The sequence below is a fragment of the Esox lucius genome, chromosome 21 (genome assembly GCF_011004845.1).
Source record: "Esox lucius isolate fEsoLuc1 chromosome 21, fEsoLuc1.pri, whole genome shotgun sequence".
Classification (NCBI taxonomy): domain Eukaryota; kingdom Metazoa; phylum Chordata; class Actinopteri; order Esociformes; family Esocidae; genus Esox; species Esox lucius.
This window is the reverse complement of record NC_047589.1, coordinates 29,682,320-29,706,395: the sequence shown is the minus strand read 5'-3', so window position 1 is coordinate 29,706,395 and position 24,076 is coordinate 29,682,320. Positions and strand designations below refer to the sequence as shown.

The 24,076-nt window shown below is 46.0% G+C and overlaps 1 protein-coding gene across 4 annotated transcripts in view; it reads right to left on the bottom strand.

Annotated features, from left to right (window-relative positions):
* The window catches only part of ncoa2 (nuclear receptor coactivator 2), a 76,515-nt gene extending 52,778 nt beyond the window's left edge, over window positions 1–23,737 (bottom strand). For 2 of the 4 annotated variants that reach the window (XM_034289320.1, XM_034289322.1), the window contains exons 1-2: window positions 23,395–23,737; window positions 7,711–7,804 (exon numbers count right to left, since the gene is read on the bottom strand). The gene's annotated coding sequence lies outside the window, so the exon portion shown is untranslated. The remainder of the gene's footprint in view (window positions 1–7,710; window positions 7,805–23,394) is intronic. The other 2 variants (XM_034289323.1, XM_034289321.1) reach the window with 2 other exon arrangements.
* Window positions 23,738–24,076: the final 339 nt, after the last annotated feature.

Below are 24,076 nucleotides of genomic sequence, written 5' to 3'. Positions count from 1 at the left end.
GTTGAAGCCGATGATTACAAAGGTCATAGACTGTCTCCTAATTGGTGCTGATGATTACGAAGTCCCAGAGGGAGTCAGAGCTGCTGTTGCACTGATACAACGCATCAGTCATTCACCCATTTTACAAGGAGGAAGAGATCAGAGGACAGAGCGATAGAGCTGTCCCTACAGCCAAGCAGAGACATGGTCTAGCCGGTTTCTACACCCAGCCAGAGAACAGAGACGGTTACAGCATCCAGAGAACAGAGACGGTTACAGCATCCAGAGAACAGAGACGGTTACAGCATCCAGAGAACAGAGACGGTTACAGCATCCAGAGAACAGAGACGGTTACAGCATCCAGAGAACAGAGACGGTTACAGCATCCAGAGAACAGAGACGGTTACAGCATCCAGAGAACAGAGACGGTTACAGCATCCAGAGAACAGAGACGGTTACAGCATCCAGAGAACAGAGACGGTTACAGCATCCAGAGAACAGAGACGGTTACAGCATCCAGAGAACAGAGACGGTTTCCGGTCCACCTCCACCCATGTGGAAGTCTGAATTATTGCCTCAACCTTGTAAGCTGGCACTATACCCCATATAGTATTGCCAAACCCCTGGACGACAGCTACATACTCTATAGCCCAATAACCTATGTTATGTTATGACAGGTCAAATGCGTTCACGTAAACAAGGGTCGTAGGTCATTGTGCAGACAGAGTGGGCCTATGAATGAGAATGAGAGGATACGCTCAGGAGTGAACTTCAGGAAAAGTTACACTAGTTCAGCCTACTGACAAACATGTTGAAATACACTACTACAAAGTACATTTCAGAAAACTGAGAACAGATGATGACACAGACAAATTGTAAAAATCAAGTGCCCTCCAGTGAAGCGGTTTCAGATAGAATGTTGTCTTAGTAGCTGCCATCGAAAGTATTCAGACCCCTTCACTTTTTCCACATTTGATTGTTTTAAAATTTGTGAAAATGTACTGTAAATTAAAAAAAATATTTCTATTATTAAGTACTTTGTAGAAGTGTCATTGGCAGTAATCATAGCTTTGAGTCTTCTAGGATAGGCGTCTACTAGCCTCGGACACCTGGATTTGGGCAATTTCTCCCATTCTTCCTATCAGATCCTCTCAAGCGATCTTCAGGTCACCCCACAGATATCGATGTGGTTGAAGTGCAGACTTGGCCCACTCAGTCAGTCACAGACTTGAAGCCACTCCAGCATTTTCTTGGCTGTGTGCTTCAGGTTGTTTTAGTGCTAAAACATAAATCTTCACCCTAGTCTGAGGTCCTGTGCGCTCTGGATCAGGTTCTTCAGTAACCTCTGTATTATGCTTCATTCATCTGTCTCTCAATCCTCAACACGCAACCACTTTCCAGGCCCCTTAAGATGCGTCCCCACAGCATGACACTCCAAACACCGCGGTCCACCACAGTATTGGTATTAGTTAGGTGATGAGATGTACCTTGTTTTTTGCCAGACGTAATACTTGGCATTTAGGCCTAATTGTTCATTTTGGCACTCATGAGACCAGAGAATATTTTTCCTCATCAATCAAACAAATGTATTTATAAAGCCCTTTTTACATCAGCAGATGCCACAAAGTGCTTTTACAAAACACCTGGCCTTAAACCCCAAGGAGCAAACAACAGTAGTGTTGAATTTCAGTGGCTAGGAAAAAACCCCTAAGAATGCCAGAATTTAGCAAGAAACCTGGAGAGGACCCAGGCTCAGAGGGGTGACCAGTCCTCTTCCAGCTGTGCCAGGTGAACATATTAAGATTACAATTGTAATAAATAATAAATGCGTGTAGGCGGAGTCTAGAGTCTTTATAAACTTAGTCCAGGTCGGAAGCATGACCTGGTGAACAAGGACAGGGACAACATCGGGGAGGGGGAGGTGTCAGCACAGTGGCAGGTGAAATCGTCAGGCATTGTTTCGATCTGCAACACAACCAGGAGGACTCTGGACAGGGACAGCAACGGGGCCCCAAAGCCAGGTACTCCGCAGATGTGGGCCAGGACCTCAAGCCCTCCTAAGTTCAAAACGGGAGGAGACTGGGAAAATACAGAAAACGCATTCCTCATATCAACAAGGATTTATAGTGGAGAAGGAGAACTTAATGGAGAAGGATAAATGACCCTACTCCCCCAGCACAGTAGTATAGCAGCGTAAGACCTTGGGACTGAGACCGGGGGGGTCCGGCAACACTGTGGCCCTATCTGGGGGAAGCCCCGGACAGGGCCCAACAGGCAGGAAATCAATCCATCCACATTACCAAGCATCAACCAAAGGGATACACACCAACCACAACCACCCTGAATGAGGGCAGAGTATTGCCAGCAGAGTACAGCCCAATTGCACAAGTGCGCAACAGAGAGACAACAAGCCAGTGACTCCAATCCCGAGAGGCACTGGAGGGAGGGCATCCCAGTGGCGACGAGAGCCCACGTGGCAAGACAGCAAGGGTGGACAGTATCAAGCCTTCTGGTCACCTTCACGCCCCCGGGCCAGGCTACACCTAATCATAGACCGTTGTGTAGAGATGAGTCTTTAGTAGACACTTGAAAGATTGCACTGAGTTTGCATTTCTAACCTTAATTGGCAGATCGTTCCACAGTAGTGGAGCTCTATGAGAAAAGGCCCTGCCTCCGGCTGTTTGTTTAGAAATTCTAGGTACAATTAAAAGGCCTGCATCTTGCGATTGTAGGTTATGTGTAGGTATGTATAGCTGGATCATTTCAGCAAGGTAAGTAGGAGCAAGTCCATTTATTGATTTATAGGTTAACAATAAAACCTTACCTTAACAATAAAACAACCCTAACCCTAACAGGCAGCCAGTGTAAAGAGTAGGTACAGGAGTAATGTGTTCACATATTTCTGTTCTAGTTAGGATTCTAACAGCCGTGTGCAGCACTAATTGACGTTTATTTATTGATTTGTCAGGGTAACCGGAAAGAAGAGCATTGCAGTAATCTAGTCTAGAAGTAACAAAAGCATGGATTCGTTTTCTGCATCAGTTTTTGAAAGAATGTTTCTGATTTTAGCAATGTTTCGAAGATGAAAATAAGCAACTCTTGAGACCTATTTTATGTTCATCAAAGGAGAGGTCAGTGTCAAGGGTAACGCAGAGGTTTCTAACAGTTTTTTGGGATACGACCATGCAGCCATCAAGATTCACAGTGAGATCTGCTAACAACGCTCTTTGTTTCTTGGGTCCTAAAACAAGCATTTCTGTTTTTCTTGAGTGTAAAAGCAAGTCATTTTCTGTCATCCACTTCCTAATATCTGAAACGCATGCTTCCAAAATAGCTAATGCTCATGCTTCCTGAGTCCTCTAGGCAGAATGACATATGCCCTTTCCCTTAGGAGTGGTTTCCATCTAACCACTCTACCATAAAATGTCTGATTTATGAAGTGCTGCCAATTGTGTTGTCCTTCTGGCAGGTTCTCCCATCCCATTTTTTATAACCTTCCCCAGACAAACTCAGAGGTCTACGGAGAGTTCCTTGGACTTCATGGCTTGGTTTCTGCTCTGACACGCACTGTGAAGCGTGGGACCTCAAAGATGTGTGCCTTTCTTAATCATGTCTAACCAACTGAACTGATTACAACAGGTGGACTCAATCTAGTTTTAGACACATCAATGGATGATCAAAGGGTCCGAGACGCATCTGAGTTCAGTTTGTAGCATCATGGCAAAGGGTTCGGACTCCTTTTATACATACGTTTTCTGTACTTTCATTCAACTGGCACACACTTTTAAAAATGTGCTTTCACTTAGTCATAAGGGGTTGTATGTGTAGATTGATGGCAAAAAAAGTAATCAATTATAAATGACCTCCATGGCACAGTAAAATGTGGAGAAAGCAACAGGGTCGAAATACTTTCCACAGGGACTGTAGAAAAATGTGATAGAAAACATGCTACATCTTTAACAGGCTACCTATCGAAATCTTGTCCACCAAAACGCTCTGTGTCCTGACCATTGGTTGGCATTTTGTATACCCAGTTGGGTGTGTCAATTAGTGACCAGAAAAACCCTGATTCCTTTCTGCCGGCTAGGCCTGACAAAATATATTAGGCCTAAATATCATTCACGTCAAATAAAATTTTGCAAACCTACAACACGCCATGTATGACAAACCTACAACACGCCATGTATGACAAACCTACAACACGCCATGTATGACAAACCTACAACACGCCATCTATGTGTCTATGTTCATCCATGTCAGAACAACGTTTTTTCATGGGCCTTGTCAAACATGCCATGTCTTTTGGAAAATCAAAACTTTATTCAATATAAAGCGTTAACAAAAGACGTTACATATTCTTACAAAAGTTATGATTAAGGAAGGTGACTCTTGTCACCCAACACTGCCCCCCAGTGTGTCTTATTTCTCCAGACAGGACATTTTCTGTTGCTAGCACATCTCAATTTAGAACAGTTCACAGCAACAACGGGAGCAATCGGGGTTAACAATTACGACAATATAATGTTTGTAAAGCCGGTTAATCTGAATTGGTACCTGAGTGGTGGCCCTCTAACCTCTCAGGTACCGAAGCAACACAGTGTGTGTGAGTCTAAGGTGACACAGGAGTTCAGCGCTAGCTTGATGAGAGACATTCAGTCTGGCTAGCTCAGACTGCAGAGAGAACTCTGGAACCTTTCTCAGAACTCTGGAACCTTTCTCAGAACTTCAGAACCGATGAGCCAGGAGTCCCACATGGGAAAGCTTACATACAATCTGCTTCTAAAGAAGCACACCATTTTATAATCATGTTTGACAACTTCCAAACTGTTCTGCTCCACTTCATTTGCCACAACCGCACAGAGGGAGCAGGAATTGACCGCTGCTGGAGGGGAAGAGTGTGTTTGTGTGTGTGACTGTGTGTGCTTTCTGATGAGTGAGTGAGTGTTGTGAAGAGTGTTTTATGATGTGTGCTTTCTGATAAGTGTCTGTGTGTGTGTGTGTGTTCTGAATCACCCAGTCCTGTCATACTACAGCGCCGAGTCAGAACGAGCCGTCCCAAATGACCCCCTGCTCCCTTCAGCTAGTGCCCTCCTTTCAACGAGAGCCCAGTGGTGATCTCCACGGTAGCAGAGCGAGCCTGTAACCCTTTAAATTGTCAAACAAAAACCAAACACTGCCAAGTTAAACAAACCGTACAACTACTCAGAAGGACCACTCCTACCATCGCACGGGCTCAGCGGCGATGCCAGTGACCTCACGAGTTATCAGCCTCTCTCAGAGCTTCACCAAAACTTAGTGTGAACAATGGTGTTCTGCAGGGTTCAGTACCCCGGATTGTTATTTTTTACCACACATACGAAACTTTCGGCAGGGGGTATTCAAATCGGGCCCTCAGAGCCAGTTCCATCTCCAATTCTACGTTTCAAACCCCTCATCAGGGACTAATTTAGACCTTGGACACCAGGTGTGTGCAATTAATGATAAGGTGGATGAGAAAACCAGCAGGCTCTGGACCTTGTTGGTTAAGAATTGAGTATCCCTGGCCCGTGGGGCATGTTAAAGTCCATCTATATGAGGATGACTGCTCCTGTAGGGGTCGTTTCTACTGATCTGTCCGGGACAAAGTTGTCAGTCTGATGTATGGCAGCTGTACAGGAGGCCATGTTCCCTCCAAACCTTTACTGAATGAAAAACTATAACTAAATACGCGTTTTTAAAATGTTGATACGATTGACTCAGAGGATTTGCTGGTTCACTCATTAAATGATTTAATTGGAGTAATTAAACGCTGCACATAACCAACAAGGTGTTTAGATTGACACAGATTTAATGTTTCAAACCAACGGATGAGACCGTTAAGAAGCTAGATGTTGTTTTGTTTTTTTAATAGTAACAGGTCTTGACTGAACCCCTTTAAATATCTGCAGATGGCATCTTGACTGTGTTTTTGTTTACCAAGTCAAACTGCATGAGCTACCCGCCTTGATGTTGAAGCACAGACACCGAGTTGCCAGAACGTTCTAAGGATCGGTTAACGGTTGCCGTTCCATGGGTGTCCACTGAGCTGGCTATAGTCCCCATTAGCTTTAAAGCACCTAATTTACTAGAACGAATGACAGAACAAATTACATGGCAACGTTCTGTTCCGGCGGTTCCAGAAGATGACTGAGGACTACCCTTGTGGAGGAACAGAACGGTTCGATTGGATGGCTGGGATTTCATTTACTGTTCTGCATTTCAGCTCTTTGATCATCGCTTTTTGAGGGGGGGGGGGGGGGGATACATTTTTACCCCCTCAAAGTTCATCTGTAAAACAGACTTCGGGCTCCTGAATGACTCACTGTTGAATAAAAAGGTTTGGGTAAATACGCTCCCAAAGAAATGCCCTTATGTCAAAAGCCAAGCACCAAGTGGAGAAACAGGTGTGATTTGAGTTGTAGCCTGAAACAATGAAACCCACAACACAGAGTCCACCGAAGGGGGGCGGAGGGCGGGGCCCGGGGATGTCCGGGGGCGGGGCGGGGTCGGCCTGTGCCAACACGGCATGTCTATAATCATGTGGGCTCGTGGGCTCGGCTGGCGGAGGCACACCCGGTATTTAACCGGCTCCGCGGCCCTTTCACCTAAAACCAGCCGACGACAAGGGCTTGACTGGTGCCTGGGACAAGAACACTGGAGAAACATCGTCTGCCTCCCAAATGCCAAACAAAGCACACTACCGCTGGCCACAGCGGCACAGTTAAGGGGCAACAAGAGGGGCAGAAGTGTGCTCCCTCTGAAGCGGTATGGTTGGGGTTTACTGGGGCCATGTTGAAGCCACGTCACGGCCACCCCGAATGGCTTCTCCTGCTCCACCTGGGGAGTCAGGGAGGCAACAAGGGAGGAATTCTCCTGCTCCACTTGGGGAGTCAGGGAGCAGGGATGCAATGAGGGAGGAACTCTCTCTTGTTGGAACGTGGGGGAGGGGTTGCATTATGGGTCATTTATTTTCCCCCAAACGGAGAGAGATCCATCATGGGGGACAGCTGGGAGACTCTCGCTCCCCCATCTCATCCCTCTACCCCCTCACTAAGCGTCCTCTCTCCACCTCTCCCCTCGTATTCCTCCCTCTTTGTGGTTCAGCTGTGTGTTGTCTTGTGTGGAGGTAAGGTCACGGAGGAGGACCAGACGAAAATTATTACAACAGACCTGATTTGGTACATGAAAGGGCCTTTGTCCTGCATGGCACCCTATTCCCTTTTGGGGTGCACTACTTTTGACCAGGCCTCAGACAAAAAGTTAGGGAATAGGGGGTTAGGGAATAGGGGGCTAACTGGACCAGAAAGGAGGGCTGTTGAATATAATCCTATATAAACGTGAATGTAATGTGATGATGTGAAACATGGGAGAGACATGTGAAAACACTCCAAAAACAGAGATTAAACCCTACAATTCATCGCATCTCCACAACAATCCAGCACATCATTAGAGGTTTAATATCTATACAGGAACACATAATGAATGACTATGATAACCAATCCCATCCGCAACATGAGTGAAAGACAGACAGAAAGACCAAGACAGAAAGACCAAAAAATAGACCAATACAGAGACAGAAGACAGACCAATAGAGCCCGACCAATATAGGCCGCCCAAGACAGACCAATAGAGAGACCAAGAAAGAAATACTTTAGAGCCAACCGGGAGAAAGTCTGTAAATGTGTCTGTCTGTGCCTGTGTGTTTCTCCATACCTAGGGTCTAGTCCAGACTCCAGCCATGTCCTCAGGGCATCTCGTCTGCAGTAAGCTGGCAGGGTAACCTTGGGGAAACTACCATAATGTAGTCCTGTTGATGACAGGAACAGAACGGGAGAGAATTTACTATCATATTCGTTTTCACTTTAATCTTTTTAAATCGTATTTTCCACACGCTTTGGGAAATGCATGTACATTATATTTTATTAATTATACATAAAATCAAGACAGCATCAAGAACATATTACACAACATGTATAAAACAACCAACTGTGTAAAACACTTGTTTGTGCATGCAAGGAGGGGGGCGGGTTCATTTGTCTAAAGACGAGAGCAAAGATTTCTCCTCAGAGTTGAAAAGTGCAACAGGAGAGCATTGTGCCCCCGTATCTAACATTCCCTTCCCAGGGTTAAAAACCCAGGAGCCACAGAAGTCAGAACCGCTCTCAGCGCACACACCAGTACGTTCTGGGGGCGGCGTCCTGGGGGCAGTGGGGCAACACCCGGGGGGGGGGGGGGCGTCGCCTACAGCGATTTCTGATTTCACAGCGCTCCAGCAACTCCCTCAGGATCACACATTTCAACACACAGCAGCAGGTAGGAATTCTGGAACATCATTCTGTTGCATCATGGGACTTGCAGTGTTAGGACGCTCAAATCAGCCTGACGGCAGATCGCATGCCCCTAGCAAGAGGATTTTAAAAACACACTGCCGTGCTTTTCTCACCTCCGGACTGAGGTCTGTTAGTTTCACCGGGTGTGAACCTGCTGCTGTTACACCCCGCCCCTCCCCACTCATCATAAGTCTGGGGGGAAATGGCCGTTATGTCACTATGACATCATGTGACTACATCCTTCCGCGGGTTCCGTTGAGACACCCCGCAGGCACCCCCAACGCACACTTCCCCCAAAACCAGCGGAGCGGATGTGCACCGCTTCATCATGAACACACAACATGCTTCGCTCTCAGTCTCCCTAGCTCACGCCACAACACGTCAGAGTAGACGAGCAGCTCCCGGGAACCGAACGTGGCGTGAGGTAATTCATTGTGATGCAAACGGACAAACTGATCCCGGGTCAGCAGTCCAACCGGGACACAGCGTTTCCTGCTAGAGGTGGCCCGTCCACCGCTGAGCACTGTGGGTGTTTCACAGCCAGTCGTTTTCTATCACACTAGTCTCGTTCTCAGATCAGGGAAAGAATGATGTAAAGTCTAATTAGTTGGTAATTAAAAAGGCGTTGTGCTAGATCTAATGAGGCTGAGAGTTGTCCCCAAAGAGAGAGAAACAGAGAGAGAGAGAAACAGAGAGAGACGAGAGGGAGATGAGAGGGGGAGAGAGAGAGCCAAGGCCCTGTAGATCCTATTAGGTTAACGCCAACCTCACCGTCAGCTCCGCTCTCAAGATTTAATGGAATACATCAAATTATTATGAGGTGTAATACAATTCCAATGAAGCCCCATGCCTGAATCTGATGACTGACTTTAACTTTTAATTCAAACTTTACACGATACATGAAGGGCCCAAGTCTGGGGGGGGGGGGGCACCATTAACATCTAACAGCACAACCAAGTCGGGGGGGGGGGGGGGCACCATTAACATCTAACAGCACAACCAAGTCGGGGGGACAACGGCCAGGTCAGTGTTTTATATTCATGCACACGATGTGAAGTGAAGAAATATGCGCGTGCAAAACAGACACACTCCTGTAAAGCGGTTTAGAAACCGAGCAACCGATGGCATTCGGTCTGCGCAAGGGGTCAAAATTGCTTGGGGGTCGAAAGTTCAGAAGTATTTTCCCTTTCTTTACAGGCCAATTAAAAATGCTGCCAGCAGAGCCCAGTGGCACAAATGAAAGCCTATACCCTAAAAAGAGCTCCACACGGCCCTGATGAAAAGTAGTCCTCTACACAGACTTCAGGGTGCCACGCAGGCCGCAGCCAGAGGTGCTGATGGGTTCACGGCTGTTGGAGTGAACGTTCACTACGGACGCTAAAATGGAACCCATATGGGAACGCTAGTTGAAATTAGCCACGTGTACTAACTCTGGTAGCAAAGTGAAGTCGGCGGCTAGCCCGTTTCCTAAGGCCCTCGTCCCTGAAGGTGAGACGGCACCCTGGGAAGATAACATCTGGACTCAAACGGAGGGAAACCCCATCCCTGGGTCGTAGCGCACGTCTGCCGGTCCGGGAACACCTTCCGCTTGACGTAGGAGCGTGTCAATCCACGGGAGTGTGAAACAGACGCCATCTTTGATCTGAGTGAATCAAAACACGGCTGATCTGCTGTCCCACTGCGGTGTGCCGCCGTGGCGATCGGGGCTTGGGGTAACGTGTGGTGGAAAATGATTGGTCGGCAGACGAAACTGATTAAACTAATGCCCACCGCCGTTAGCCGCTTTCTTAAAGGCTAACGACGGCCCTATCGGTCAAAGCGTTCCACTCGTCCTTCCGTGAATTTGTGGCAGAAAAGTCTTGGGAACACGATTGGACAGAGGGAGCTCAGAAAGAGCTTAAAGCTCTAAGCTCTGGCTAAGAACTGACCTGAGAACATTAGGGTTAGAGAGTATAAAACAAATGTCAATGTTCCCAAAACTCACTGTTCTGAATTAGAAGGCCTGGTTTGATGATACCAGTGAATCAGCAAAGGAAAAGCAGGTAATTTGCTCTCTGCCTAGTCAAGTTGGTGACTTAGGCCATATTTGTTTGAATCAGCGAGTTTCCATGAACATGCACCAGGCAAAGAGCAACAGTCAGTGCAGCCAGAGTTCTTCAGATCAGTTAAATCAGGCCCTCTGCATTTCAACTTCAACCCACCACATCCCTGTCTAGCTCTGTCAGCTTCGACCACAGAACTGTCAGTGTTGCTCAGCGGTAATGCAAACTCAGTGGTGTCCTATTGACTACATAGCAACCTAGCTAATATGAGCGCCAGTCAAAAAAGCAGTGCACTAAAGGAAACAGGTGTAGGGAACATTTCAGGTCGAAGCCTGTGAGCGTCAATAGCCCTCAACCTTTATCTGGAGGGTAACGGCAAGTTAGCCTAGCCACCTAACTTACAACCCCATGCCTCGGCTTTATAACAACATTTATTACTACCACCTTGTTAAGAAGGCCTGACAAGCCTTAGAGGCAGGCCAGCTAATCGCCCTACTAGGGAAGCTGAAGATAAAGCCGGACACAGAGGTTAGGCGATATTTCACGCTGTGCAAATTGGCCATAATGACCAGGTCACGGGAGGCTGAACTCCCAACGGGGTGGGGGCTCAATGGCATCCCACACAACAGCAGTCCCAACAGAACCCAGGACCTATCAGACCCCAGGGCTCTGGATGCGACATCCGAGCCATAGAAATGTAATTACTAGAATGGGATGCAATCAAGTCAACAATCAGAGGCTCCGGGGCCTGTTCTGCTAATGCTGTTTCTATAGGTCGACCTGATGGATGGGTATTTGACTGATGTGTTTACCAATCAGGGGGTCAAGCGGGGGGGGGGGGGGGGTCACTGTCCAAGCTGCAGTCACTAGGATGTATAGGTGATCCAGTGAGGGGATCGCTAATGTTGTGAGGTGCTGCTAGACAACGGTTAAGGCTAACAGTCACCCTAGCGAAACTGTCCCACCTTAATGTAAGAGTTGAACTTTAACTTAAATCAGCGAGAAACGGGAGAATGTCAAGAAGGCAAGCAGCGAAGAGGTTTGCGTTGCTGAATAAGGGACCAGCGCCATAAACAAAATGACTGGGAAAGGGATTGAGAATTAAGTGCTGTAATTTGAATTGCCTGAATTCATTTCAACAACTGATTTCACTAACCAGAGAAGATATTTTAAGCGTATTTCTTCCTATTTAACAGAGAGGTAGCACAATGACGCTATCCATATACTCATCAGTGGCCAAATCCTCATGTAGCTCTAAACGTATTTGTGTTTGAATAGTTTAGCTAAAACCAGGGCTTTGATTAAAGGGGGCACATGGGGACAGCTATACTATAGGCTTCATTAAGAAAACTGGATAAAAAAGTGACAGCTTGAATTTAAAAAGAGAGGATCCAGGTTAAATTAAATTGATCAGTTCCGTTACACCTGACCGTTGTTAGAAATAGGTTTTTTAATGTCCTACTTTCTACAGAGACAAATATTTTTTCCTGAATTCTGAGACTGAGCTATGGCCTTAGATATTACTGTCTGGCCATTTGGACTGCTCGTTTTCCGAAAAGTAGCAACAGTGAACCTTCCCATGTTATCCAAAGTGCTCGTTAGCTTCTGCCAATGGATCTGTTTTGACAAAGTAGCAAACAGGTAGACAGCAGTTGAGGCTGAGACTGTTTGGCACTGGCTCCCATCCGGGGTCAAAAGGTTGCTGGCATGCAGAAATCCATCAGGACTTTGTAATTATTTGCCAACACCAATGGCGATATGCTGTCTATAGAAGCTTTCCAGCATAGTAACTCCCTCTACCATAACGTAATTGGCTCATCCAGGGCTAACCATGTAATGACATCACATGTTGTTCTCCAACAGGAAGCCTGCAAGCTGCCCTTCCCACTTGCCTTCCAATAGGTATAAGACAAATAAATACAGCAGTGTTCTGGCAATAAAATGACAGGAGGGTCTGCAAAAAGTTCCACACAAAAAAACACAAGTATCTTTTGTTTGGGCTGGAGCAATGCACTTGCTTTAGCAAAGTTTACGGGCTTCCCATGCCAATTAAGCACCTTTTAAGTGAGAGCGAAGTGTGTGTTTTTGTGTGTGTGTGAGAGAGAGAGAGAGAGAGAGAGAGACTGAATGAGACACTGAGTGAACTAGAGCTTGTGAGTGGGATTAACAGTTAAATAATCATGTAATTCCTGAAGTATGCTGTGGCAATACATACATTGCAACATCATGCCAAACGAAAATAACAGAGACAGAGAGGCGCGCGCACACACACACACACACACACACACACACACACACACACACACGCACACGCGCACCTGGCTGTATACCAGAGAAGAACAATATATGAGAACACATTTTCAACTGATTCAAAACATATAGAGCACTTGACAAATTACAGTTTTTAACATTTACAATTCAGCTCAACAGGAGAGCTAAAAAAGTGAATGCAAAAAAATGAAATAAATATATTTTGGGCATAAACATAAGGGGCAGCCATTGAATTTCATTTCAAAACAATTACTCAAACACAAAACATTTACTGAAGTAGTAGGATCTTTTCTGCAAAACATAGGTTTCCAAAATATTGGCACCCCTAGAGGAGGAAGATGGTGAGGGAGATAAAGAAGAATCCAAGGATCACAATTTCAGAACTGCGTAATCTAGTGGGATCTTGGGGTTATTATGTCTCAAAATCCACTGTTAGACATCGCGTCCATGACAAGTACTTTGGTACGGTTGCGCGAAAGCCCTCACTGAGCCACAAATTGCAGCGCCTGAACTTTGACAAGCTTTATCAAAATTTGAATAATTTGTTGTAGACGGATGAAACAAACATTTTACTTTTTGGCAATGCAAACCATCCACATCCAGTGGTGATCCAGTGGTGGATCATTGATCCTTTGTGGCTGTTGTGGTTCAGGGGCTCGTTTAGATCCATGGCATAATTAATTCCATCAAGATTTCGACAAGACAACGACCAAACTTAAAAAGACAACAACACAGAAATAGCAACAAAGAAATAATTTTACTCAATGGGAGAAGCACACACGGTGAGACAGAGACACACAAAGACAGAAAAAGAGAGACAGACCCACAGAGACAGAGATTCAGAGAAAAGATCTGGATCCGATAGTCCCGAAACCATAATAAGCAGGAATGCTACTGATAACATAAGCTACTGATAGACTGACATTATGACATACTGCCTGTGTGTGTGTGTGTGTGTGTGTGTGTGTGTGTGTGTGTGTGTGTGTGTGTGTGTGTGTGTGTGTGTGTGTGTTTGTAGGTCAAATTGCACAACTTGCCTTGTGACCACAAGCTGCCTGACTGTCACTCTACGTGCTTAAACTACACCCACGCACACACAGCGAGTTCACACTGCTACTCCTCCACCAACACAGATGCCTTCTAGTCCTCTACAACCACCCCACCCCAACACTGAGGCCTGCTAGTCCCCCACCAACCCAACCCAACACTGAGGCCTGCTAGTCCCCCACCAACCCAACCCAACACTGAGGCCTGCTAGACCCCCACCAACCCAACCCAACACTGAGGCCTGCTAGTCCCCCACCAACCCAACCCAACACTGAGGCCTGCTAGTCCCCACCAACCCAACACTGAGGCCTGCTAGTCCCCACCAACCCAACACTGAGGCCTGCTAGACCCCCACCAACCCAACACTGAGGCCTGCTAGTCCCCAACCAACCAACCCAACACTGAGGCCTGCTAGTCCCCAACCACCCCAACCCAACACTGAGACCCGCTAGACCCCCACCAACCCAGCACTGAGGCCTGCTAGTCCCCAACCAACCAACCCAACACTGAGGCCTGCTAGTCCCCAACCAACCAACCCAACACTGAGGCCTGCTAGTCCCCAACCAACCAACCCAACACTGAGGCCTGCTAGTCCCCAACCAACCCAACACTGAGGCCTGCTAGACCCCCACCAACCCAACACTGAGGCCTGCTAGTCCCCAACCAACCCAACACTGAGGCCTGCTAGTCCCCCACCAACCCAACACTGAGGCCTGCTAGTCCCCAACCACCCCAACACTGAGGCCTGCTAGTCCCCAACCACCCCAACACTGAGGCCTGCTAGTCCCCAACCAACCCAACACTGAGGCCCGCTAGACCCCCACCAACACAACACTGAGGCCCACTAGACCCCCATCAGCCCAACCCAACATTGAGGCCTGCTAGACTCCACCACCCCAACCCAACACTGAGGCCCGCTAGTCCCCCACCAACCCAACACTGAGGCCCACTAGACCCCCATCAGCCCAACCCAACATTGAGGCCTGCTAGACCTACACCACCCCAACCCAACACTGAGGCATGAAGATCCTGTTTAGAGACCAGACATGCACAAATTCAAACCGAAACGGGAAGTCACAAAAAACCTTCCCTATCCCCGCTTTCCTAGGCAGCAGCCAGCAGTTGCTACCAGTAAGTCTGGAGTATCTCATCAGTATCTCTGCACCAAATACACTGGCATGTTCACATGCAGGACCAGGAGTGGCCAAGGACCTCACCACACGATAAACGTAAATGGGAGTGTCCAAACCTCAGACTGCTACTGTAATACCCCCCTGCTGTTTGTCAGAATGAATGAGTGACACTTGGCCAATTCAATATTAACTTGTGCAGCACAGGCATCCATTTAAAGGCCACAAACAGCAGACACTATTCACAAACCTCCCATGACACTTACATTAAACTGTCAAGGCTGCATTGTAGCTAAAACGATAGGTGAATGTGGAGACGGATGGCACAGGGCTAGATAAACAGGAAGTGGACTTATGATGGCACTGTTAGCCAGTCAACCGATCAGACGGACGGCGAAGCTGTAGGCTAGCTCACATGGAGCGAATGGATAATATAATCCAGTTCTAGCATTGTAGAACGAAGTTTCTTTCCGTCGTTAGTAGGGAGATCCAAACATGAGGTAAAAAATGCGAGAGCGAGACAGAGGAGTGGAGAGTGGTTTATTGGTCCGACGCCACACCCTTTTCCGCGTCTTCACTAAAATAGATGCCACCTTGAAGAAGTTTAAACCCAAAGAGTCATGTGTGCACACATTTCATGTGAAGTGTGATATTGTACAAGCCATCAGTCACCAGGGCTAGGCAAGCTGTACGTGATTTCTGAAATAGAACTTATGGAAGATTCAATATGTTCACTGTAACGGCACCTCCATCTCTGGAGACATTCTGCCACTCCGCCAACCGCTCCCTCACTCCAGGGAGGACAGGCAGGCAGTGCAAAAGGGCAAAGTTAACACCACAGATGCCTTGTTTGGGGAGGGCAGGTGTCCAGCCTACTGAAGCACACTGTGTACATACACACGCACGCATGCACAGTGCGTGCACGGAGTCTGAGGGAGGGAGTAATTTGCTATATTTGCTGTCCTACCTGGTATGGTTTTCCAACAATCATCTTCCCTACAGGGACAGGGGTTAGGGTTAGGGTTAGGGGGACACCTCCCTGACGACACACTAGTGATCTTCCCTACAGGGACAGGGGGACACCTCCCTGACGACACACTAGTGATCTTCCCTACAGGGACAGGGGGACACCTCCCTGACGACACACTAGTGATCGTCCCTACAGGGACAGGGGGACACACCATGTTGTAGTAGATGAGTGGAAGTGCGCTCCGGCAACCAGCCCCCGTGCTACTAGCGCCGCTAGGCTAGCTGACAGATGGCTCGACGGATCCAGAGGCAGTCACAACAAGGACAGAGTACATGCATATAGTCATGAGGAGCTTTTTTTTGGGACCAAAATGCATTGCCACACATCCATTTCATCCCCTCTCATTACACGCACTCCTCCTGTTCCTTCCCCTCACCCATCTCTCCCTCTGTCTTCACCCACCTCCTCCCCCTCTCCTCTGCCGTCTCCCTCTCTCACTCGCCCTCTCTCCTCTCCAGACTGAAATCAGGTCATTATCCCCACAGTTCATCCTTCAAGCCCACCAAGGGCCTGTCATGCCGCCGTTACCACGACAACAGCGAGCGCGCACACAGTTGGGTATTCTACCATAATGACCAGTAAGGAAGTCTATTAGATGTAGAGGGCTGGGATAACAGAGCCCACGGGGAAGTCTGGGTCAGCAGGTCATAATGTAGACCGCCCAGACCACTATGACCCATGATCCACTGAAGAGACGCTTCTCATTCCTGACTGAGGTAGCATTTTTGATCTTAAAACGGCAAAAGTTGAGGCAATTTCTAAAATGTTCTCTCAAAAAACAAAACAAGCAAATTAACCAGGAAGCTTAACAGTGTGTATGGCAGAAGAAACGGGCCACGTCGTGCACTGTGTCCTCACATCGAGCTTATGGATAAATCGAGGGGCCCACCTCACTCCTATTTACTATACTACAGTTGAACATGGCACTCTTAGGGGCCTGTGAGGACACTCACAGCAATGCCGTTTGAAGAGACTATTTTTTTTTTTTTACTTTTGCTTTGGCAGGGGGCGAACAGACATGCCCATGCCAGTAAAGCACCTTCAACGGACCAAGGGGCCGAGTCAACATGAGGCTACACAGCAATCAATTATAGGTCAGGGGTCATCAATTACCCGGACGAAGTCACAGCCTGAGGTTGAACATTTGTGCCCTGTGTGGGGTGCGGGGCAGGAAAAGAGGAACAGAACAGCGATCGAAGTAACAACCACCGGAAGACTGAAGAAGAAGAAAGGGTAGGAGACAAACAGAAAGTGTCAGAGACAGAATGAAACAACTGTCGGTATTGTGACGAGCAGAGCAGCACTTCACGGACCTGCCACCAGCTGCTGAGCAGTCTTTAAATTACTAGTCCCAGGTGTCTTACACACACATTCAAAAAGTTAGTGTTCTCAATTGATTTCGATTAGTGGTATTAAACTGGCATACAGGCACTGAATCCAGACCAGTTCAGGGCTGTCAGAATCAATGAATCCAGAGCGGTTCAGGGCTGTCAGAATCAATGAATCCAGAGCGGTTCAGGGCTGTCAGAATCAATGAATCCAGAGCGGTTCAGGGCTGTCAGAATCAATGAATCCAGAGCGGTTCAGGGCTGTCAGAATCAATGAATCCAGACCGGTTTAGGGCTGTCAGAATTCAATGAATCCAGACCGGTAGCTAACATCATAATGCAGCGCTCATTAGGACCCGAACTAACTACCGTTGTCATTTATCCCCCACCACAACTCCAACTCACCAACTATATATGAAGACAAAGTCCCTCAAAGAACCTTGCGTTCCAGTGAAATGAGCTTACACAGGATGTTTGTCTGTCATACATCTCCTGTACCTTAAACATCCAAGAGAAACAGCCAGTGGCCCAGCGTGCACGCACACATTTTGTTTAACATGTGAACGGTCTCTTGTACAGTAGTATATGACAATAAACGTGACTTTGACACACACACACACGAATGAAGGCTACAGAGTTCAGTGAGACGTCCCGCTGTCTGTAAACATATAAACAGAAGTGATGGACAGTCAACACAGGAAAACAAACAAAACCTGATTACTTTTTCACTTCTACACTGAAGGTGCTTTGTTCATGTCCGCGATATAGGACGACATAACGGAGCATAAAATGGCACGCCCCAAACGGCCCCCTATTTCCAATGTAGCATACTTCTTTTCACCATTGTCTATAGAAAACTGTCAGACATAGCACCCTATGTAGAGGGAAAGGCCAGTGCCTGGATGTAAGGGAAAGGGGAAGAAGTTCACCTACTTAAAAACATGGAGTTGTGTGAATCTTAATCGAACGTCGTGTTTTCTTTCTTTCCCTGTGATGGATTGCATCTGATGGAATCTAGAATCGTTCCTTCAATATATTTTTGTTTGTCCCAATTGGTTCTGTCCCTCCTCATCATCCCCTGCGTTGACATCAGCCAGCTCTGTAGGTTTTGGCATTTCCCCAAGCAGGCAGTATTGACCTGGCGTTCTGAACGTGGGCTCAGTTTTATTTGATTAAAAACATGAATTTACAATCCTAACACATTGAATTGATTTAACAGTCATAACACAGCCTATCAAGCAATATTAAAATATATTGGAGCTACTGTATACAAATGCGGGGAAAAAAGATTTTGCCTTGAAGCTATGGTCATCGCTTTAGTGAGTAAAAAAAATAAAAATACAGAAATGTGAATGATTTAGATCTGGTTCTCTTTTTAGGAAAGACTATAGTCATGTAATAATTGTGTGGAATAGGCCTGCAATGCCTTGAAATGTGATATCACAATGCCATTGAACAGTTTGAGTGTCAAAGAGGGAAACTGAGTGACCAACGTATGCTTGTGAGAATACCTTTGATTTAAGGTGTTGAAATGGCCAACAGCTCGACATTTTCAAAAACAGGTAATTGCTTAATCCTATGAACTCAACGCAATCAGTCAGAAAACATTTTCATGAGGGATCAGAATCAGAAAGCTTTATTGCCAAGAACGTTTCACAACAACAACTATTTTCTACTGGCCCCTTAGGGCAAACGAATAAAAAAAAATTAAAAAAAATAAAACCTGTTGCAAGTTCAATGTCGCTTTGTGGAACTTGCATTGGAAAGTTGAACCTCTAAGATGTTGCCAGAGTTTTCAACTAAATCTCTTCCCAGTCTGAGCAATACTTTTGTATTGGGGGGTTTCCCCCCCAAAATAATAACAATAATAAAAACAACACTGATATTGGGGGAAACATTTTCTATTTTTCTCCAACTCTATCATGTATTAATGGAGTTGCTCCTCCCTCTCATTACTCAACAGGCCCACAACTGCGCTTCTGTTGTGGGTGTGGTAGTGATGAAAGATTTATTTGCATGCAATCAACATATTATGTTACACGCATATTGAATTTGACAGTGAAAGAACTATTCTGGTGCAGTGAAAGAACCAGCCATGCTCTGGCGCTCTTCATCCACACAGCGTCAAACAAAGCAGCATGCTAAACCGTCAGCCAACACTCAGAAGACGCACGCACAATGTTTTTCTATCTTAGCTCTTCCAAAAAGAGACACGTATCTTTGTTCTGGGGTGTTTCAACTAGATCTTAGCCTCCTAAAAATAGCCATGTCTACTTCATTACGTAGCCCGTTTCTCACGTGTTTACTATAGGAAACAATAAACTTAGGCCTGTGCACAGACCTCTGGAGGGACAGGAGCCGAACACAAAAAAATATATATATATAAATAAAAATACCTACACTCTCAGGAGAAATAGACAAACTGTTTAATTCACACCAGCAATAAGTATTCCTTTCATTTACTATGTGCCTGTGAATCTGACCAATATGTTAGCTGAGCTTCCGTCCTTTCTTATGTACCACTTTATTGTACATTACAATGAGAAACAGTACACAATGCCAAGTGTATTATGGCATTTATTAACTGCAACACTTAGGAGAATGAGTTATCAAGCAAGAAACAATCAATGAGCTTCTAAGACAGGAAACTAGCCAAAGCAATTCACACGCATGGTTTGAACCTGACCAGAACCTCCAACATGTTTGAACTGCAACCATCAAAAAGAGCAGAAATATTTACTACAAATCATAGGAGTCCCAATCTGGTCACTAAAGCACAGCAGCATAGTTTGCATAACGGCCTAAAGCAAGGGTGGGCAAACCTTTTGATTCAAGGTCCAAATTGGGTTACTGAAGTTCAACAGGGCTGGAATTATTTTTTTTTATATAAAATCTATTTGTCAAAATCTATTTGCCGGCCAGAAAGGCACAGTTATTGACACAGTTATAGGTCTATAATAATTATGTTGTCTGTATCAAGATTGAGATGTTTAGTAGAGGGTTGGAGTGCTTTTAATAACCACAAAAAACATATTCGGGCAGAAATAATCGTATTTATGTTTATATTTGCAAATATATGTCATATTATGAAAAGCAGCCAGAATCAGTATATTTGCCCGTCTTCTGTCGTCTAACGTGATTGTAGAAAGGATGTACAGACCTCCTGAGGTGATGAATAAATTGACGATATATTATTTTCTGAATAGAAATGTGTCTGCCTACCAAGAGGATGTCATCCAGATCAACATAGTGGATTTGTTAAGTTAATGCAGCTGCTGTGGCAACGAACTATTGCTGCTGAGCAATACATTCCAAGCTAGTACCACTAACGCTTAGGGTAACTAGCTAGGTAGCCTGCGATTTTTCAAATATTTATATATATATATATATATTTCAGTTGTTAGGCGATGAACTGTAAACTTCGTCAGACAGTGAGGGTGAAAACAGTGGCGGGAAGTATTGGTTCACGCGCTCACCAGTAATCCAGTGTATGTTAGCTAGCTGGCTGCTCACGTGCTGATAGCTTTGTGAAATTACGTCGGTTAACAAAGACTTACCTAGCGGAGGCGCTTGAATTATGAGCTAACTGGTCAGTGGGCAGCGCATTAAACACAGGGCGCGCGGTAAAGTTCAAGTTTAGACAAAACCATTTGGAAGGAGAGGGGTGTTCTGTTTTTCACTTGGGTGCTTATTTTTCACGTTACCATGTACTCTTTGGTTGTGTTTAGAAAAATATGATAATCCCAAAAAACCACAAAAAAACCCAGGAGGGCACTTGGTCGATAGGAGTGCACTTTGTCGATGGCAGGGCAAAGGGTCAGGGGCAGTCGCCCCCCTTCGCTCCTGTCGGTGCACGTTCCCGAATAAATCTGCCCCGTACGTTACATTACATATTGATCAGCAAGTTTAAGTCCTGTTGAATTAAAATTCAAAAGAGCCTAGAAGAATGGTCCACGGCCCAGGAGGACGGGGTTGGTAGTCGTCAAGAACTACGTCGTGACGGTAAGCACTGGAATGGGACAAACACGGTGCGCCGCAGACAGACATAGGGTGGACGGGGAGAGACCGAGCAACCCAACAGTAACAAAGTCTTTCCACTAATCAGTTAGTCAGGCGGTGTTCGATTTAGCTACGCACACAGTAGTTACGACCATAACCTCTAGAGCACAGATCGTCTAAAACACATTAGCTTGATGATCGGCTGGCTACAGAAGAAAAAGCACTGAAACAGTGCGGTAGGCCGATAAGAACATAGATTTAAATGTTTCCTTTGCAAAACCTTTTGCTACGGTGGTCCACTGACGAATACCTCCCAGAGTCAGCGAGGCAGAAGGCTCTCGTGAATGAACTACACTTAAAACGTTTGAAAAGTGCATAAAACACTAGTTCCTTACTAAACTAGGCCAAGGAGATGTTTTGGATCAGCATCAAAGCAAACCACCATAGACCATGAATCAATAGGGTAAGTGTGATGGACAGCTTTGATGAACAAAAGCTATTAGGAGTTATGCTACGATATAAAACCATCACCAACACTGATGACAAAGCTATTAAGAGTTATGACATAAAACATCACCCACCACTGCCTTCTACCTTCCCACGAAGACAACAAGAGGTGTCGTAAATGCCACCCTATTGCTTATGAAATGCAATGTAGGAAGGTCAGGTCGTCTTATAGCATTATCCAAATGTGGCAATATCTTCAGGGGTATTCATTCCACACTCCAAATTGTTTAAGTTCTGAAATGTTTAGCAGCTGAGAAAATGTTTACGTCAAACAAAAAGCTGTGGAGTTCAAGTTCGTTCTTAAACTGGAATTGTTTACTCGTTTCTCTCACACCAGGTAAGAGACGGAAATGTGTTGTGATTAACACCCGGCTGACTTAATTCAAATTACATGTTAAAGTGTTGAGTAAACATTGTCCTTGTTGCGAAACCTTTTGAAACTGAATCGTTATATGCAGAACGACAACCCAGAGGAAGCATAGAAACGTTTCAGTTTCATGCTAGTTCCACAAGAAGGAGAACACACCTAAACTGTTTAGAAACACAGATTTAGAAAACATATTAAACAGGAATACAATGCAACTAGAAAACAATGCTTTGGAAAGGGGGAGGCGCGCGCATCCGCCAAAAACAGCCAGTCATAAAGTCAGCTCCGTCGACAAATCTGCCCACTCAAGATCCAGGTTCAGTGAGAGCGAGCGCACACCAACTATGTCCTGTCTTAATACATGGCTTTGGCACCCACCGCTGTCACATTACTACGCACGTCATTACCCCACGCACCCACATCTTTCTCCTAAACGTGGCCTATGAGCCATCTCCACTCGCTGACTGCCCCCGTGGAGACGACGGCAGCAGAACGTAGGATATTCGAACGTTGTTTCAAACCGCGGAGCTCGCTACTGTCTCGTGACCAGACTGACTTCGTGACGTTCCACTGGGACCCCGCACCGCTGTTCAGATTCACACCACTAGTGAGTCCCGCTACTAGTGTTGCGCCCGCGGTAACTTGTCCACCCAGCGACATAGTATATTATATATACACACACTATGTCGTAGTGTGTGTGTGTATATATATCTCAACCACGGTGCTGAAAGAAAGCTGACTCACTAAGACATCGATATAGTCAATAATCACCATGTAAACAAAGGTGTTTGCCCTTTTTATTTATATGAAAGTGATTTAATCGAAATAGGAGCGACACAGTCTCTGCCCTGAATTTAAAAGCCCGCTCAAAACAGTTAAATAGACTGGGAGACTTCTCTGAATACATTTACCATGCATGCCCACTACCTTATGTTTGCTAGCAGTGCTAGCCTTGGGTAGGTGAACTTCAGTCACTGAAAACACATACTCAGAAATAAATAAATAAATCCCCGTGCACGCAATGCATTTGTTGCACAAGCAAAAACATGCACGCTGAACCTCTTTAATAAAAACATTCTAGTGAGAATGAGTTAAAGCGGCCAGGGAACAAAACTTAAATACAAACTTAACAAAGTGTCATGCAAAATTAATAGTTTGCCCTGCGGTAGCTTACGCTAGCTGTTAGCTATAGGCAGTCAGTGCTGCCTTGCCTAGCAAACTAGCTTCAGCTAAGCGACACTGCTTCACACAACTGAGATTGAATCTCTCGCGAAATTAGGGCACGGATTTCACACCAAAAACAACACGAACCAACCAAAACAAGAAACCCCCTCATGCCTACTTACGATTCGAAACTTTCCGTCGCTAGTGCTCTGTTAAATCCCGTGTGTTAAACCCGGTCTGACCTTCGTTTGGTGAAAACTGCTACACTGCTAACTAACTGCGCTGCCGCCATGTTCCTCCGACTGCTCTGTGCTCCCTGGCTGGCTGAAACCCCGAAGCTCACTGGCTGCTTGTTTATCTCGCTTGCGAGCCTCCCCCACACATCAGATCACCGCACCACACGTAGACGCTACTCGGTTAGCGGGGGTCTCTCTCCGGTATGGAACACAGCATTGCCTTGCGTCGAACGAACAGCAACAAGCTGTCAGTGATATTGCAGCGCGTGCAGGTTGAGAGGTGAAACACCGCGGTTTAGCTACTGTATCACAGAGGATATGTCACATGGGCCTAATGTGTATGTGGGCCAACACACAACGCTGAGCTCTAACCTATTTAAAGTACTTACTCTGATAACCGTTATCAAGTCTATTACATTTTGTTATTGGTGAACATATCTATTTTCCCGTTGATGTTTTGCTCTTAAGGGTATACAGGGCCAGTTGGACGGCAAACTAAGTAATGTGATGAGCAAAGCAGAAAGAACTGGGCGACTATTCTAGAGCTTGTTTCAGGCCTTGTGCCAGTAAGCCAGGACTGGATGACGCGGTCTCCATCTCAGTGTACACACGGCATAGCCACAAACAT